General features: G+C 35.5%; 1 protein-coding gene across 1 annotated transcript in view; it reads left to right on the top strand.

The window, feature by feature from the left end:
* LOC113094558 (muscarinic acetylcholine receptor M1-like) overlaps positions 1 to 18,811 on the top strand; it is a 92,967-nt gene that overhangs the window by 18,069 nt on the left and 56,087 nt on the right. The window contains exon 2 of the mRNA XM_026260134.1: positions 18,609 to 18,732. The gene's annotated coding sequence lies outside the window, so the exon portion shown is untranslated. The remainder of the gene's footprint in view (positions 1 to 18,608; positions 18,733 to 18,811) is intronic.

Genomic DNA, 18,811 nt, shown 5'->3' with positions numbered 1-18,811 from the left:
CACTAATTAGCAGCTGTGTTCATTTATTTAAACGCAATGAAACTCAAAGACAGCCGCGGATGACCGATATAATACAGCGATTAAACATATGGCACTAATCTGATTAATAAAGAAGACAGAATACATTTGATAAAAGGCATTAAAAGAGCGTATATAGGACTACTCACCCAAACTGTGGAACTGATAGCAAGTATCGCGCGATGTGTGCTGAATGAGACTTCTTGAACGTGATTTCATAGCGATAAACATCTCCTGTCCTCGTGTCGAATTCTGACGCCAAAAGTTTCCCATTGAAAGCAATGAAGGTCGTAGTGCTTCGATAGTCGACGCCGAGAGGCACATTTGGCGTCATAAAAGTGACGCTAGGGGCGCTTGACCATGCTTCGGTTTTTGACGCCTTTGGAGTGAGAATGGGTTGTCATACTGGACGTGGTTCACATACAGGTGTTTCCTCTGGACTTTCTCCTTGCTGCCTTATTAGTAAAATATCTGTTAAGGTCATTAAAACAAAATACTCCTTTCAGGTTAATAATTCAGAGCCAGACTGCTCTATCTCTCTACATAGTCCTAGCCTCGGTCTGCAATCTTAATCTTCATCGTAACGTGTCGTGTGCTTTTCTGTCATTCACCATGTCTTCATCCCTCCCCCACTCACTGAGATGAACAAACATGGAGTGATTGAAGTGTTCAGACATCATAACCCCAAATCAACACAGATAATGTTGGAACAGTGGGAGTCTTCACCATTTCAACACCAATCGTTTCACAGACCTTTGCCTGCTGTTAGAGACATGTCATTTCCCTTCTGTCCATTTCATTTACCCTGCTGAACTTTTGAGTTCTGTTGTATAGTTTTTTACTGTATTGCATATTGCATGAGGTAATCAGTGGGCCATCAAAATTCAGATTTTTTTTTTTTTTTAGGAGTTTCTCTATTTGCACTTCAAGCAATCAACACTGTGCAACTTGCAATGCAGGGGAATGTAAATGCTAAACTTAAAAATGTAGATTAATTCGCAAAAAATTTTACAATTCATTGAGCCATTTATTTTTAATAGTGCCTCAAATCATCAACATATGCAAATACAGTCAAATCCTATTGTGAATTTGTTTTCTTGAATATAAATTGCACGGCATTTTCATTTGGTCACAGTTGAGAAATTCATGGACTGGAAGATTAAATTTTATTAATATAAATTTATAAATACGTTTTTGACTTTAAATTAACATTGACTGTATTCTTGATTATGCAAAGCGTGTTTCAAAGTTTTGATAAATGGTGAAAGAAAATATGAGGCCTTAGACAGTATTAAGTATTGATTTGAAAAGGTTATGTTACAAGTTCAAATATAAAAGATTATTTCTTTATCCGCGAACTTCAGTTACTTCAAGACTGAACGAATAAATAGTGTGGTGGTTAAAAACTGATTCTGTAATTAGAATTGTCATGATTATTATATCTTCCTGGCTAACCGTGAAAAGATATTTGATCATTTATTGCTTTAAATATGTCTAACATCTTAAAATAGTTTTTTTCAGCCAATTTTTCTTGGTACTTTTTTCCTGACAATGAGGCACTATTTCAGCTCAATTTTCAAAACTGATTATACATAATTCCAAAGTAAATAAACTATGACTAAATGCCATTTGCCAGGTAATTAACCTCAGATCCAATGTTCAAAATGCATCGCTCAGCTCAAGAGCGCTGCTAACTAAGCTAGAAACGTGCTTTAGTGGCCAGATACATATACTGCCTCAGCTAATGTGCTGTAAAGTTCATTCTGGTTACATCAGCTCCCTTGTGACCCCACACACCCCTCAGAGTGGGCTCACGGGGGGAACCACAGGCCTGTTCATCTGTCCGAAAGAAGAATGAGCGATCCGTTTTTACTGTTGATGCTGGACAGCGTGACCAGGGCATCTGTGACTTACATTTCAGTGTGTTTTAAGAGTGTCACTTATTTGAGGCCTGATGCCTAGGTCAGACTTTCCACTTACAGTCTCTTTCCCTCTCTTTCTCTTTGCAGTTTCCTTCCTCCCTCCATTTTCCCCCATGATTTTCCTCAGTTTGCTGTGAGTTTGATGCTATGTTTGGCAGAGGACTGCATAAATTCATTTTCCACCATCGCAAGCTCACTGAGTGCTTATGCAGGAGTTAATGAGCCATTCATTCAGTGCTGTCTCCAGCAGACCACAACCATCTAGAGCAAATTAGACTTTCGTTCTGTCTTGGGACGACGTAAGAAAACAACACAGAGATTTAGCCATGGCCTCAGTGGAGTGTTTAAGCAAGCAGGGTAAGCTTGAAAAATATGGGGCCAAAACCCCAAAGATTCAGCTTGTTTTTTGCACCTGTGATGCAATTTAACGCAATTATTACACTACTGTGACTTTGAAGGATTGGTTCAAGAGAGTTATTCTGATATTATTGACTGTAAGTTTTAGCTGTAAACAAATGTTAGCTTATTAATAACATCAAAGCATTTTGTTTGCGATATTTTGTTGCATATTTTTAAACATTTCAGAAACGACATCTCTAATGAGAAATATAACAAACAAAATGTAGATACAAGCTGAGATCTTTGAGAATATATCAAAACTGCTAAAAAAAAAAAAAAAAAAAAAAAAATTTTTTGTTTACCAGTAATATCAGCGCTTTTTTTTTGTCAAGTGTTTTTGTCCCATTGTCATTAGGATAAACCTCATTAAATTGAATTATATTTATGCTCAAAACAGGAACAAGACAATCAGTCAATGAGCTAATGAGCTTAATTTAAGATCTATGAAATAATTTGTTTCTTTTAAATATACAAAAATGTACAAAAGGTAAATATACATTAAACAAAACGCAACACTTTTGTTTTTGCCCCCACTTTTCATGAGCTGAACTCAAAGATCTAAGACTTTTTCTATGTACCCAAAAGGCATATTTCTCTCAAATATTGTTCACAAATCTGTCTAAATCTGTGTAAGTGAGCACTACTCCTTTGCTGAGATAATCCACACACCTCACAGGTGTGGCATATCAAGATGCTGATTAGACAGCATGATTATTGCACAGGTGTGCCTTTGGCTGGCCACAATAAAAGGCCACTCTAAAATGTGCAGTTTTATCACACAGCACAATGCCACAGATGTCCCAAGTTTTGAGGGACCATGCAATTGACATGCTGACTGCAGGAATGCCCACCATAGCTGTTGTCCGTGAATTGAATTTTCATTTCTCTACCATAAGCCATCTTTAAAGGCATTTCAGAGAATATGGCAGTACGTCCAACCGGCCTCACAACGGCAGACCATGTGTAACCACACCAGCGCAAGACCTCCACATCCAGCATCTTCACCTCCAAGATCGTCTGAGACCAGCCACCCGGACAGCGGCTGCAACAGTCGGTTTGCATAACCAAAGAATTTCTGCACAAACTGTCAGAAACCATCTCTGGGAAGGTAATTTGCATACTCATCGTCCTCATCGGGGTCTTGACCTGACTGCAGTTCGTCATAGTAACCTTACATTCGATGGCGTCTGGCACTTTAGAGAGGTGTGGTTTTGTATGGCCTCGTGTGGGTGAGCGGTTTGCTGATGTCAATGTTGTGAGTCGAGTGGCCCATGGTGGAGGTGTGGCACAATGAACACAGGTGCATTTTATTGATGGCATTTTGAATGCACAGAGATACTGTGACAAGATCCTGAGGTCCATTGTTGTGCCATTCATCCTCGACCATCACCTCATGTTGCAGCATGATAATGCATGGCCCCATGTTGCAAGGATCTGTACACCATTCGTCCTAGTTCTTGCACGGCTGGCATACTCACCGGACATGTCACCCATTGAGCAAGTTTGGGATACTCTAGATCAGTGTATACGACAGCGTGTTCCAGTCCTGCCAATATCCATCAACTTGCCACAGCCATTGAAGAGGAGTGGATCAACATTCCACAGACCACAAACAACAACCTGATCAACTCTATGCGAAGGAGAAGTGTTGCACTGCGTGAGGCAAATTGTGGTCACACCAGATACTAACTGGTTTTTGGATCCCCAATACAGAAAAACTGCACATTTTAAAGTGGCCTTTTATTGTGGCCAGCCAAAGGCACACCTGTGCAATAATCATTCTGTCTAATCAGCATCTTGATATGCCACACCTGTGAGGTGGATGGATTATAGAAGTGCTCACTAACAGATTTAGACAAGATTTGTGAACAACATTTGAGAGAAATAATTTTGTGTACATAGAAAAAGGTTTAGATCTTAGAGTTTAGCTCATGAAAAATCGTGGGAAAAACTGTTGCGTTTATAATTTTATTTAGTATGATTAAAAAATTTTCAGATATTTTAATGAGAAAAAAAGGTACATTTTGCAGTTTAAAACAACTATCAAGATTACACCCAGCATGCCTGTGAAGAAATACAGACATGTATTTTGGAAAAGGCCACTCTAGTCCAGACAGCCTTCTGTGTTTTCTTGCGTTCCTGTGGGATATAGGAAGGAATCTGCTTTAATAGTTGTCATTCAAAGTCCAACCTGTCTGCACCAGATGATTGATGCACTTTCTTTCTCTATCTCTCTCTCTCTCTCTCTCTCTCTCTCTCTCTCTCTCTCTCTCTCTCGCCATTTCTTTTACTTTCTGTATGTCTGGCTTTTCTTCTGTCTGACACATTTTAGATTTAAAAAAAAAAAAATTTTTATCTTGTTTTCCCACTGTCCCCTGTGTGATAACATGCTTCCTTAATTAGTTTGAAGGTCCTGCTGTCTAAACTTCATCCAGAGTCAACACAACTTTTTTTTTTATCAGAGACTACACAGAGCAGCATGTTCTCAAGAGTGTCATTGGGGAGCATGGTGCCTCACAATGACTATAAACTTGAAAAAATTAATCTCTCCATATATACAGAATTTAGTAGAATAAGGAATGGACTTGATATTTTCAGATACAAACATACTGCTAGTTTCAAACACAAAACTTCTGCAACTTTTTGAGTTCACACAGATGAATGCATCAGCACAAGGCCATCTACATTTGATCTTCAATAATGACTGTCATTTGATAAAAAATGTAAATAAAATAGCCCAATTAGGTAATACGAAGTAAGCAGGATGTAATATAATTCCTGTGTTGCACATGATCATTTCAATTCAATCTTAACCATTTATTTTGTGCATTTCAGCGCAGATTGTGTTGTGAACCTGTCACAATTTAATCCAAATTTTGTAAAAATTATACTATAGAAGTATGTGGGAGTTAAAAACTGTATTTAACACAGTAATGACTGTAATGCAGGTGTCGTGTCACATCGCACCGGATCCATTGTGTGTTACACTATATGCTCTACTACCTGTAAGTCGCTGTGGATAAAATGTCTGCTAAATAAGTAAATGTAAATATGGACAGCATTATTTGGGTTCTTTTGTTGCGTGGTGCTGCTTGTGTCCAGAGTAAAATTATCCTTTCCCAATTAAGCAAATAAAAGTTGAATTGTTTTATTGCAGAATACTTATATCTTATCATACTTTATCATATTTTAGTTCTTTAATTCAATATAGCTGTGTTCTTAACTTTAACTGATCTGTAGGAAAGGTAGGCTGTCACGTCAGAGAGGAGGACAGTTACTTGACCTTTCCAAAATCTATACAGGTGAGATTTGTTGAAAGAAGTTAGTTGTCTATTTTAATTCAGTATTATTATGGTTTATTTATTTTTTAACTGGGACTACTTGTCAATTCTTTAAGTAATATATATATATATATTAGGGTTAGGGTTTTAATTTGGGTGGCCGTTTAGGGTCACATTACCTGACACTTTTAAAATGGCTGCTACGCCCCTGAATGCAGGTACATGGCCATAACATCAAATTATAAAATGACATTAATATTAAAAGAAAAGTGCCTTCAAAGTCATAATTCATTTAGCACATCAAAATTTGCACTTGTAACTGTGTAACCACTTCATACACATGTACACACAAACTACTTCATACACATGCACACCCATTTTACTCTGTCCTGTGTTACAGGTTTATGGACCATTACTTAAAGACAGAAAGGATGTCGTGAGAAAATACAGTCTGGTTACTCGAGTGATTTGTTTGTTTATTAAAAGATGAGCTTCAACAGAAAACACTAACTAATCTCCCCCCCCCCACTATCTATCTTTATATCCTCTTCTAAACATCTAAATATTCAGATTAAAGCATTGTTTCATCAAACGTTTGGTAGTGTTTGGGATATTAGCATGATTTCATATACAAAGAGTTATCTTTGTAAAAGCTGGACAATATCAGGTTCTGGGACTGAACTTTGTGGAATTAGTTTTGCGTCTGTAGTTTTGTCATTTTGTTTTTGTTTACATATTTGTGTATCTATCTAATATGGCCAAATAAGCATGAAATGTCATGCTTAAAGGGACAGTTGACCCAAACGAGTAAATGTTGTCATCATTTTCTCATCTTTGTTGTTGAAAACCTGAATGACCTTCCATGAAACGCAAAATGATTTTAGGCTTCAAAAAGGTCACAAAAGCACCATAAATTTATCATACAACTTGTACATTTGACTCATGTGCTATATTTAAAATCTTCTAAAGTGATACAGTAATGTTTTGTGATGAACAGAGCAAACTTTGTTATTATTGAAAGTCCCAAATAATCATGAATTAGTGATCAGATCTGAATAAATGAGCCAGACTCAGAAGCAGCTCACTGAAGGGGAAGATTATCTTTCAATAATGAATTTGGTTTGTTTCTTTTACAAAGCCACCATATGACTTATAATATAAGAATTATATTAGAATTAAAGAATTATATAAAATTATAATATAAGGCACAGGTCATATGGACTACTGTAATGGCACTTTAACATAATTTTTGAAGCTTGAGAACTTCATTTATCATTTTTAAGATTCTTTTTTAATTTTTTTTACTAGGGGAGCTATATCCCTTTAAAGTTGACCTTCTGTTTTGAAATATGTGACTTTAAGAGGAGAAGTTTTCTGTCATTTATATTCTGAAGCCCACATCAATAAATGTTTTGATGATGGTTGATTTAGCTCATATATAGAGGCACATAGCCTACCTATAGATCTACACACACACACACACAGTTCATGGTTCGGTAAGGCATATAGTCAGGGCACACTCTATAATTAGTGTCAGAAACAGTTTACCTCCAAGCGTTTAGGTTTGGATTTAATATAATCTAGCAAATATCAACCTAGCAGACGTTAGTAGCCTATTTCTTATTTTATACACACTATTGACTTCCTCTGTCTGTGTATGGAACATTCTCATGTCTGTGTATACATTCTCCTTACATGTTTAAAATACTAAAGAACATTTAAACACTCTTACACCTCATCAGTCATTCTAATACTGGGCTTTCAGTCCATCACAGGAAAACACATGATCAAAGTTTGAGGACAGTGAGATTTTTATTAATTAATTAAGGGTGCTTTAAATGTATCTAAGAGACTCTTATAATGTTAAAAAGTTAAAACACACGTTTTTTTGTTGGGAATCCACTGCTAAAATTCTCATTCCAGGGAATAAATATCATGTTATTGGAGTCGCTTCAACCAGCGGACATGAAAAGTGTTAAAATAGCCCAATTCCATGGGAAAACTACAGACTTGGCAACACTGGAGCGAGAGCACACCCATCAACATGCTTCATCCGGATTATGGAAGAATGTCTTCAAAGAAGTGTGTTTTTGGTTGTGAGGGAAATATAACATTGTTCTGCTTCCCAAAGCACCCAGCATTATGTGAACAGTGTAATTGGAAAAAGTTTGTTTTTCTGGGAAAGCAATGGAGTTGCACACGTGTGTTTGTTCCTGTCATTTCAGTGATGAAAGCATTATAAACAAGATTGCAGTTTGACAATGAATTTGCATAGGGGTGCTCCGATCACGATCGGCCGATCGTTATGCGCATCTAGTCAGTAAAGCCGGTTTTCTAATCAGCCGTTAATTCGGAGCACCCCTAAATTTGCAGATTGTTTGCGATTAAAAGGATTCAATACTACTCTATAGGTACTCAAGATTAACAAGAGCTCGGCAGAAACTGTGTGTTATGTCCCCTGTAAAGTGTATTGCGCTTGTACACAATTACTTTAAATGCCACTTTGTTATATAATACAGTTGGTTTTCAGTCCCTTTGTCTTTTCATAGGTGTCCTAGATGTAACTAGCAGCATTTCAGTTGACAGACATATTGATCAAATAGGTGGCTGAACTGTGATTGATTGGACGTTTGATCTGGGGATTGATTCGTTTCATTGGATGGGTTGGTTTTTCTAGAAATTTTACCCTTCATTCCTTCCTCTGGTTCCCCTCATAACCCCTGAGGTCTCACAGTATGGAGTCAACTATCTGTCCAATCCACTTAGAGTTTATTAAGGACACACACACATCCCAGTGTGAGTTAACCCTCATTACTGGTGCTGGATTTGTAGTGTATAATGAGTTTACTGTTAAGATGTGTAGAGAATTGAGAGGATTCATTTAAATTCATTTTAGTTGGCTGGGTTATTAAAAGGCATGCTTCTCACAGATAGTTTTTGGTATATGTCTTCAATAAACACATTAAAAGGTGATGTAGCGCTTCAGATTTCCCAAGATCACTGTTACAATAAGAAAGGGAAAAAAAATATTTAATTTTGTAACAGAAGCCAGTCTTAAAGGATTGTTTTGGGTTTAAAGGTACAATTTGTAAAATATTTGCAGTAAAATATCCAAAAACCACTAGTGTTATATATTTTGTCCATCTGATTACTAACAATATCTCTAATGTTTCAACTAGTAAATCATGATAAAATTCCCATTCTAAACAGTGACACGGACGGGGCAGTGCAGTCGCCTGTCAATGACGTTAGTTACCCTTTGTTACTGCCTTTACTGACGTAGAAATCACATGACTACAGTGTCATGGACAAATGGAGTAGTAGTGTTTAGCCTCCAGCAAACCACTAGCTTGCTTCAAGCAGTTCCTTATTTACTTCTTCTTGTACGTTTTATGGTGGATTGTGTTACTTATTTATGGAACATAATTACTGTTTACCGTCTGCCACTGGTTCTATCGACAAGGACAGCTCCCGTAAACGTAAGCGTAAGGGCCAACCAAATGACCCAAGAAAAGTTTGGGACAAGAGGAGAGAAAGAGCGAGGATTAATATCGGTGATGCATTTTCTAGATGGAGAGAGCTTCGCAACAAACTTCAACTAGAAAGAGATGCCGATCTCGCTTGTGTTTTACTCCCTTTTTTTTTTTTTACTTGTGCTTTACCTTACCTCATCCGTTAAATCCTTTATTTGTCTTTCCGTCTGATTGATGGCCATCAGCGGTTTGGTAGAAGACAGCAAATCCCATCATTCCACCGCGTCATCAAACCACGCCTTTGTTATTGTTTTGGTAGTGCGTCCTCTAGTGGCTGGTCCTACAACCTGTAACTTTAATAGGCTTTTTCAACAGCATCTGTCATCCTATCAGTTACTTTAGAAAAATTATGATGTCTCTCAGTTTTGTAAAAATGGCATATACAGTGATGCACTTAGAAAGAAAGTCTTTAGGACAATACATTGCACTCGCAAAACATTCTTAGAACACATTTTTGTCAGCTGGGAAGGAACTGTTTAAATCAAGCAAAATCTACTTACATAATTCCATCAATAAAGCATAACTGTATAACACACATTTAGCTATGAAAAAGTTAATATAAGTGTTTTAAGAAGCACCTTTCTAGTGTGGTGGTTTCAGAGTGATTGCTTAAGTGGGTTTGGATAACTTAAAAAATGGATTTAGACGGTGAATGTTATTTTTTGGGCATTTAAAAGCACTCTAGCATTTCCTGATTTAAGTGATTTTACATCAGTAATGTGATGTCATTAGTGACTGTGGTTAGCTGATATTGCTGTAGTATTACCTCATTAAATGCATGCATGAATCAAATGGATTTGATGGCAGACTTGCAAAACCTTTATGCATTACTCACCAATAACCATTTGATTTATTGGTGAGATGGTTGACGTCTAGGGGTTTTAAGTGTTTCATATTATTGGGTGTGCCTATTCTTTCTCACATGAATATTGTCATTAATCCATATGCATGTGAACGCACTACAGCATTCAGCCTGAAATGATTTTTCTGAGTGCTGGCCTTGTACGGAGAACAGCCTGTGGGACCATGACTGTGAGTAAGCAAACAGAGCCTGTTCCATATTTTTATGTGCCGTTTATTTAGGGCTGTCAACACTCTGTCATTCTGACAACCGCATTCAAGGGAAGGAGAATACATTCAATGGGAGAAATGCCTGAAAAGATTAAATGTTTGTGGAAGTAATCGTGTCAAAGGCACACTTTGATCGTATTTGTTTGTGTACAGTAGGTGGGACTATACAATTATAAAAAAATATTTTGGACTTTTTAATGTTATGATTTCTGTCAGAGAAAATTACATTTTACATTTCTTGCAATTCTGAACAGCAGATGTGAGGTTTTTTTTTTTAATCTTTTTTTATTATTATTATTATGATTTCCTGCCAATATAAGTAAGTGCATCCAATTTAGAGTGTCTTTGGAATCATAATTTACAAACCCAGAAAACAAGTCTGTAAGGACAAAATATTGTGTGTTTTTTATTATTAGACAAATTATTCGAATAAATATCAGATTAAGACACAGCTTAATTTCAATGTAAAATTCTAAAATTAATAAAATGTTTAAATAAATATTACAGAAATATTTTAATATTATTCTGAAAAAAAAAATCTTATAATTTTTTTGAGCACACTCTAAAAAACCAGAAAAACAAGATCCAGGGAACTTTGCTAATATAAAGGAATATTCTGTATATATATATATATATATATATATATATATATATATTAAAGTGTTTTTACTGTATTATAAATTGTATTGCTTCATGAATAAAGTACTAGCAGATAATGAGTACATCAGTTTTTCTAAATGTATTTTTTCTTACAGTGCAGTTAATCATTTAAAAACTGTACTTGCATTATATTATATCCAGTAAATTAATAAAATGAATCGTGTGAAATGAATGTATTTCGTGTGTGTGTGTGTGTGTGTGTGTGTGTTTATATATATGTATATATATATATACCAAAAGTTTGGACACACCTTCTCATTCAAAGAGTTTTCTTTTATTTTCATGACTATGAAAATTGTAGATTCACACTGAAGACATCAAAACTATGAATTAACACATGTGGAATTATATACATAACAAAAAAAGTGTGAAACAACTGAAAATATGTCATATTGTAGGTTCTTCAAAGTAGCCACCTTTTGCTTTGATTACTGCTTTGCACACTCTTGGCATTCTCTTGATGAACTTCAAGAGGTAGTCACCTGAAATGGTCTTCCAACAGTCTTGAAGGACGTCCCCGAAAGATGCTTAGCACTTGTTGGCCCTTTTGCCTTCTGTCTGCGGTATATATCTGCGGTATATATACACACTCACACACAATTTTTTTAACTGATTAATTGATAGCTCTAGTTAAACTCAATAATAATTATTTTTATTTAATATAAAACAAAAGCAATACTGTGCAATAGTTTTTGTATTGAATAATACAAGCATCTTGTAATGGAAAATATGAAAATGTATCCACCCAATTCAACAGGCCACTGAACGTAGGCACACATCGTTATCTCTGTGTTTCCTCTCGTCTCTCATAAGGAGAAATATCTGTCTGATTTATCATGTCTGAAACACACAGCGACAATTATATCATCTGTCTTATTGCTATGGTCCATTCATTAGCAGAACCATAAACAAGATGCAGGAAACATTCTCGAGGAAACCTGTCTACACTCTGGTGAGCTTGGCTCTCCAGGGAATATCTCAAAGGGATTTTAGGTTAAAATTCATGGATGACTGAAGATAGCACTTTTTTTTCAAATAATAAACTTTTGGAAGTATAGGGAAAAAAGTATTGGGAAGTATAGGGAAAATTCGTAAAAGGTCATCATCAGCTAGTTGTAGGTGACATGTTTACAGACTTAGGTAAACCCAAGTAGTGTGAACCTGTTTATATGTGCTTAGACTCATTCTCATGAGAGTGTAGACAGCTTGTACTCGAACTGCAGGAGCTTCAGTTGTCATCTGGCAGGCTTTTACTATTTTCCATTCCAAGACTGAAGACTCATGACCTACTAGTGTCTTCTCCTTGCCCTATTAGTCAAACGCCACTCATATAAACAGGCTGTCCTTAAGCATTACTTCAATCTCAGTCATAGTGGATGGGAGGCCCTGATTATTATCCAGATAGCTGGACACAGCAGTGTTGTTATTGTTAACTAAAACAAATATTGTTATTGAAATATAAATATTATATTACATTGAGAAAGAAAAAATTAGAAACTATAGGTAATGAAGTGAAATTTAAGTTGAAGTACTAACATTTCTTAAACTAAAACTGAAATAAAAATACAATAAGTGGAAATGAAAAATCATATAACTATAGAAATAATAATTAAAAAAAATAATAATAAATGACAAAAGCATACAATTACTAAAACCTAAAATGAAATTGAAAACCAACAATATATATTTAAAAGAATCGAATTATTAATAAAACACACTAATATATATATATATATATATATATATATATATATATATATATATATATATATATATATACTGTAATAGTACATAGTGTTAACACACTGCAGGACACACGTGGACATTTTATTTGCTCTCATTGTTTTTCTACTAGTTATTATAACATAAGAAAATTGAACCAACATAAACAACTAGCTTGAAGTCGGTATAATTATTTATTAATATTACTATATACACCAGTATGATGAGTACTAGCATCACAATGGTAATTAAACAACTCAAAAGCAGACATATATAGGCATTTGTTTTTAGAGGTACTTAAGTCAACTTGAATAATCTTGCCTAATATAGTAAAATCCTCATTATACACCAAAATCATAATAAGTCACTACTGACATTGTCAGAAATCAGTGGCGGCTCGTGGGTTTTAAAATAGAGGAGGCACACTAATTGTATTGGTCTGGGGATCTCTGCTGATTGTTATTATTATTATTTGCTTAACCACTGTAAAATGGCTTTTTAGTGGCTTTTAGTCAGAAAACGACACGCATACAGCAAGATAAAATAAATTCACTTACCTGTCCTGTCACCTGAAACAAAAATCCATCCCTTCTTAAAAGTCTGTGTTAAAAGAGAGCTGCCTGTTGTGCTATTTAATTAGGCCTAATTCTGTAGCCTATAGTTCTAGCTCCCTTTATTTTTAATTTGTATATATACTGTTTGAATGACAGCTTGGAAAATTGGTTGGCAATCAAATATTCAATATCGCTACTCATCATAAATACTTCGTAAATTATCTGCCCAGCCATTACGGGGAAGACGTTCAAACTAATAGCACGTAATTTACGTCTCTATGATGATTGATTTATATACCAGAAGTGAAGCTAGCCTCCTCTGTGGTATTCCTTTTCTCAACACTCCTGAAACACTCAATGCTGATTGGCTAATTTTTTTTTTTAACAACGGAAGCATGAGAGCTCATCTCTCCCCCTCCCCTTCTCTAACACTGCGCTTGTAATAACATCAACAGATTCGGCACATTTGCAATAGAAAAGCAGTGCTTTCACATAATGGTATTACAACTGTGAAATTACAAACAAAAATATTTTCATTCTGAGACATGAACTGAAATGAATTGTGAATTTTATTAACATTAAATCGTCTTCATTTTCACCTCAACATTTTGGGGAAGCTGTGCCTCCCCTGCCTCCCCCGACGAGCCGCCACTGGTCAGAATCAACGTTTATGTTATTTTTTTAGGTTTTAGAAAGCTGGGATCCATTTTGAGAATGTCTGCTTCACAAGGTGAATAAATTTTCACCAAATTCACCTGATTTGAGCTTATTGAAGGTGATTTAAATGTGGATGTGAAGGTAGTTTAAAAGGAAAGTTTTTACATACTTGAATTGAAATTTTGAAATAATTAAATAAATATTTAAATTCTCAAATTGCACTGATTTCTTTCATTTTGTTTTAAAAATGCATTGTCACTTAAAAAATGAAGACATTTTCTCATTGCATTCATGCAGAAGTCAATGTAGACATTTTCCTTTAGCCGCTGAAGTTTGGATGGGGAATCTGATCCTAGATTAGCAGTGACGGGCAACATTACCCTGGACCAGCAGAATTCCCAGTCTTCTCCAATATACAGTATATACATATATCATGCCCGCCAGAAGAAAACAAAAACCTTCCCGGGCCTTACTGTGCTGTGCCTATTCCAGTTGACCAAACAAGGAAGACTTCTGCCCCTTTTTCTCGTCCATCATTGGAACATGCACTTTTTTTTTTTTTTTTTACACAAGTGCGTGCCAGAACCCACTTAACATTTGAGCCACATGTACTAAACCTGTTGTGCATATTGTCTCATACAGGTCTAGTGATTTGCATTTTCTCTCATCCATGATGCTTTAATGATGATGCTGATTTTTTTTTTTTTAATGTATACTATAGCTGGCCCTCGTATAAAGAAGTGTCATTGTTTTATAGACCAGAACTACTTTGTGTTTGTTATGACAAAGCATTACTCAGATTCCACCATGATTGTTGTGGCAATTAGTCATGAATGGTAGTTTGAACATAAGACTTCACCCGTGATGTGAGCCATGTTTCGTTTGGCACAGACTCTGGGTTGTGATAGGGTCAGTTGAATGAGCTTTGACAACCAAAAAAGGCCAGAGACATGTCCACATTAATCTAAAAGATGAACAAGTAATACATCAACAAGTAATAAGAAAAGGTGAACAAGTAATAAAACTTTGGCACACACAGTCAAAGGACACATTCATTATGTGTTTTTGAGCTTGCTTTTGTTTCAAACCAAATTAATTAGCATGGCAGACTTGTAGGTTTGGGTAGCAGTTTTCCCATACTAAAACCGGAAATACTGTGGAGTGCACCAAAACCATAACTAATCAGAGCAGTGAGTAGATGAGTCCTTTTATGGATTTCCTATTGGAACGTAGATGGTAAAGATTTGCAAGCTTCTAGCACTTTTGTTGCATTGCACCTGTTTTGTAAACGTGGCTTGTGTTAAAAGTTCTACAGGGTTCTTCAAACATGCATTTAAAAAAAATAACTTTATTTTTATTTAGGACGAAAACCAGCAAAAATATAAAATAAATGTGCAAATAAATAAATACATAAATCCACATTTCCTGCATAAATATATTAATAAATATGCAAATAAATAAATGAATAAATACACAAATGAGGAAATAAGTAAATATTAAATGAATGCTAGGGAAAATAGAAAAATGTTAGGAAATGCTAAACTGAAAGTTAACATCTTTTCTTTTAGGTGTTCATTTATTTTTAATCAGTTTAATCATTAGACCATTAAAATAGATGCTTTGTCTTGTAGTGTAACAAGGACACAGGCCACTCTAAATAATGAGGTGAATTTCAAATAAATCTGCTCGCCTACAAGTGTCACATATACTCGCTTCGTTTTGTTCGTTCGCTGGCTCAGTTTGTGGTGTCATGCTCAGTTTGTTGGGTTCCATGTTGTAGCAGGTCTGACATGAACAGAAATTGTGTGTCCGAAGTCATTTGTTAAACACCCTGTTGCATCCCTGTTGCATATGTGTCTCGTGAAAAAGTTGTATAATCTGTGTTCAGATGGAAGAATGAAATGAATTCTGTCATGCATTAATAAACCCATTTGTTTCTTCTTGCTCATAATTCAGTAAAAGTCTCATTCTCAGATGCTGCGGATTTTACACATACCAAAAACTGGTTTACAGAGGTTAAGGAATATTGTGCAATATTTGCTGATTTATGTCAGTCTATTTAAAATATGTAACAAATTAATCACATTATAAGCAAATTCACTAATAAGCAGTCAGCCATCATCATTGCAAAATAAATCTTTATATGAATGACCCGGAACATTCCAATGTCATATTTGAGAGAGAGAGAAGAACATTTAGGATGAACTGATACGCTAGAATAAGTCTGAGTTTCCAATGCTCAAATGAGAGAAGAAGAGAGGATAGAGTTTATTATTGCTCTCTCACTATTTACAACAAGATCCGTTTAGTTTTGCGAGCACTGCACTCCTACCCTTTGGAAAAAGTTTGCGTGCATCTGCTGCTTACAGCTTGTGCAAGTCATGTTAAATGTAAAAAAGTTAACAAGACAAAGTCACAAAACAGAAGGGATAGAAATTCATTATTCCTAGCACATAATCAATTCAATTTGCGGGCATTATTAAGGCAGCTGTATGGATGTGACTCAAACTTATCTATGTGTTAGATAAGACCAAACCGCATGCGTTTTACCTCAGTGGATGCTTCTGTCATTATGGAGGAACTGTCTTTGTTGGGTTATATAAATTATTTCCAGTGGTTCTTTTTCAGCGCTGTGGTGGTCTATTGTTTGGCTCAGACAGGGTCTTAAACAAAGGGGAGATACTCATACATTTTGCATGCTAAGAGACTTGATAGCTGATATATTCTTTATCTGCCTCTTTCTGTTTTCCCTCATTCTTGATCTTTATTATTTGAAACCATTTCATTGTTTCTCTATTATCTTATTCTATTATCTTATTCTTTAGGGCCATTGTTGCTATGTTGATTTTAGACCCTACGTAACATTCACATAGTCGGAGAGTAAGAAAGAATTGCTTTCAAAGAATGGCCTAAGAAAATTGTAATTCTCTCGAAACAATAATAATAATAATTATCTACCTGTGTGTATATCTATTATAAATTGAATGTTATCACACTGCAGGCATGCATATGCAATTGTGTTTTTTTATGTTGCTTAATCAATGAGGTGCTTAGATAAGTGTGAATTAATGAATTTCCTTTAATAAAGACTCATTCCCACATCACTTCCTTTTTAATGAGTAACAAATGATACTTATACCACCTAAAATGGAGCAATATTTGTCTGATATTGAGGTGCATATTAAATGTCTCTCATATCACATCCCTTTATCACACCTCATTGTAAAATTGAATGAGGTTGTATAGATATTAAATTTTTTTTACCAAAATCGTGCTGGATTTTCTATACTGCGAGCTGCTCTCAGAATTGCTTCATATTTGCTGAATGATGATTTAACACAATAACACATTATAGCGTTTAAGGTTTAGACCACATCTTAATATCCAAAGAATGATATCCAGTGTGTTTATGAGATATTGAGCTGTTTTAATGCAAGGTCAGAAATTACAATATATAAAACTCTAAGCTCGTATTGAGCAATCCCCTCTGCACCTGATGTTAGCAGTCTCTGATTTGAGACCAGCAGGGTTTAGGAACCTATTTTTTATTCTTTATTTGTATTAATGAGTAACTACCTTATTTTGGTGGAAACACAAAATCTAATGTGCCATTTAGTGTTGCTCCTAATTAGGTGATTTAAAGGGGGGATTTGCTGCTATCAAAGGGGCTTTTAATAAAGCTTGGCTGTCTATGAAGTACAAACTTGAACATACTTTTAAAATGATTGCTATATGATCAGAAAAAAAAGAAAAGAAAAAGGCTGTGGTGTTCTTTTATGGCGAAAATTTCAACACCCATAATGCACCTTTGATATTTGCACCGCTCCTTTGTCGATCTGTCTGCCCATGCATGGTTATACAAAAATGCTAGTTCTATCTACAGTTTTGACAAAAAATATGTGTTATGAGTCACTCAGTATCTAGGTGCAGGTAACATTGACAAAGCGTACACATTGTTCATTTACATATATTACTAACTGGTTGAAAATTGACAAACTTATGCTTTAAGTATCATTTAATTGTGTCCAATAGAGGCTAATATATTAAGAATAGGATATACTGTATAGAAAACTAAATACTTGTAAATTTAGCTTATAACTAAGTTTGAAAAATAAATAAAAAACTTAAATATCTTTCAAGAGTTAATGCCATGGACCAAACTATGGCGAATCTTGTGCTAGCTCCATTGTATCAGCCTGGTACCTGGCAAAGAACTGCAAAGTGATAATATTTTCCAGAATTTTTTTTGTACGAGCCAGCCGATCATATTTTAGGAAACATGTGATTTTAGTTTGATAATACAGTTTTTGCATGCAGTATATTAGTATGCAACAGACATTTAGTGAACGGTCTGTGAGCATGTCGTCTGATGGCTGTGACTAGGATTACAGTGAATTCAAGAGTAACATCACTGCTCTTAGTGGCCTATTGAAACAACAGACATGGTTTTTGTGTATTCAGGGCGCTGTCACATGAAGGCGGATGGTTTGGAAATCTTTCAAGATGCTTTGAGACACTGTATCCCTCGACTCGTTCTGTAGCTTTAGCGGTTCTAGAATTAAATCAAACAGCATAAGCTTTGGATGGAGCAAGTTATTTCAGATGTGTTGAAGATTTGAATTGTTGTCAAGTGTTCAGCCAGTGGCACCTAAAATGACATTCATGACATTTCTTACAGATCAAAGTTGAATTATTCATTTGTTGAATGAATGTCTGAATGCAGATTGCATAGTGCTACTTTAGACTGCGGATCTAACAGGTCTAACTGCAAATTTGTTTATGTGCCTGCAGGTCCGGGACAGCATGAACCTGACTGATGCCCTGTGTCTCCATGCCAACCAAAGCCTCAGGTCGAGGTAAACCTAAACCCTCCTGTCAGAAGGTAACCTCTCTGCCCCAATCCAAACTCTACAGGGTGAGTAAACAATATTAATGCCCATACACAGTACTGTTGAAAAGCAGTTTTTGTAATAATTACGAAAATAAATGATTCT

This window comes from Carassius auratus, unplaced genomic scaffold (genome assembly GCF_003368295.1).
Source record: "Carassius auratus strain Wakin unplaced genomic scaffold, ASM336829v1 scaf_tig00215410, whole genome shotgun sequence".
Lineage (NCBI taxonomy): Eukaryota > Metazoa > Chordata > Actinopteri > Cypriniformes > Cyprinidae > Carassius > Carassius auratus.
This window is presented reverse-complemented; position numbering and strand designations above follow the sequence as displayed.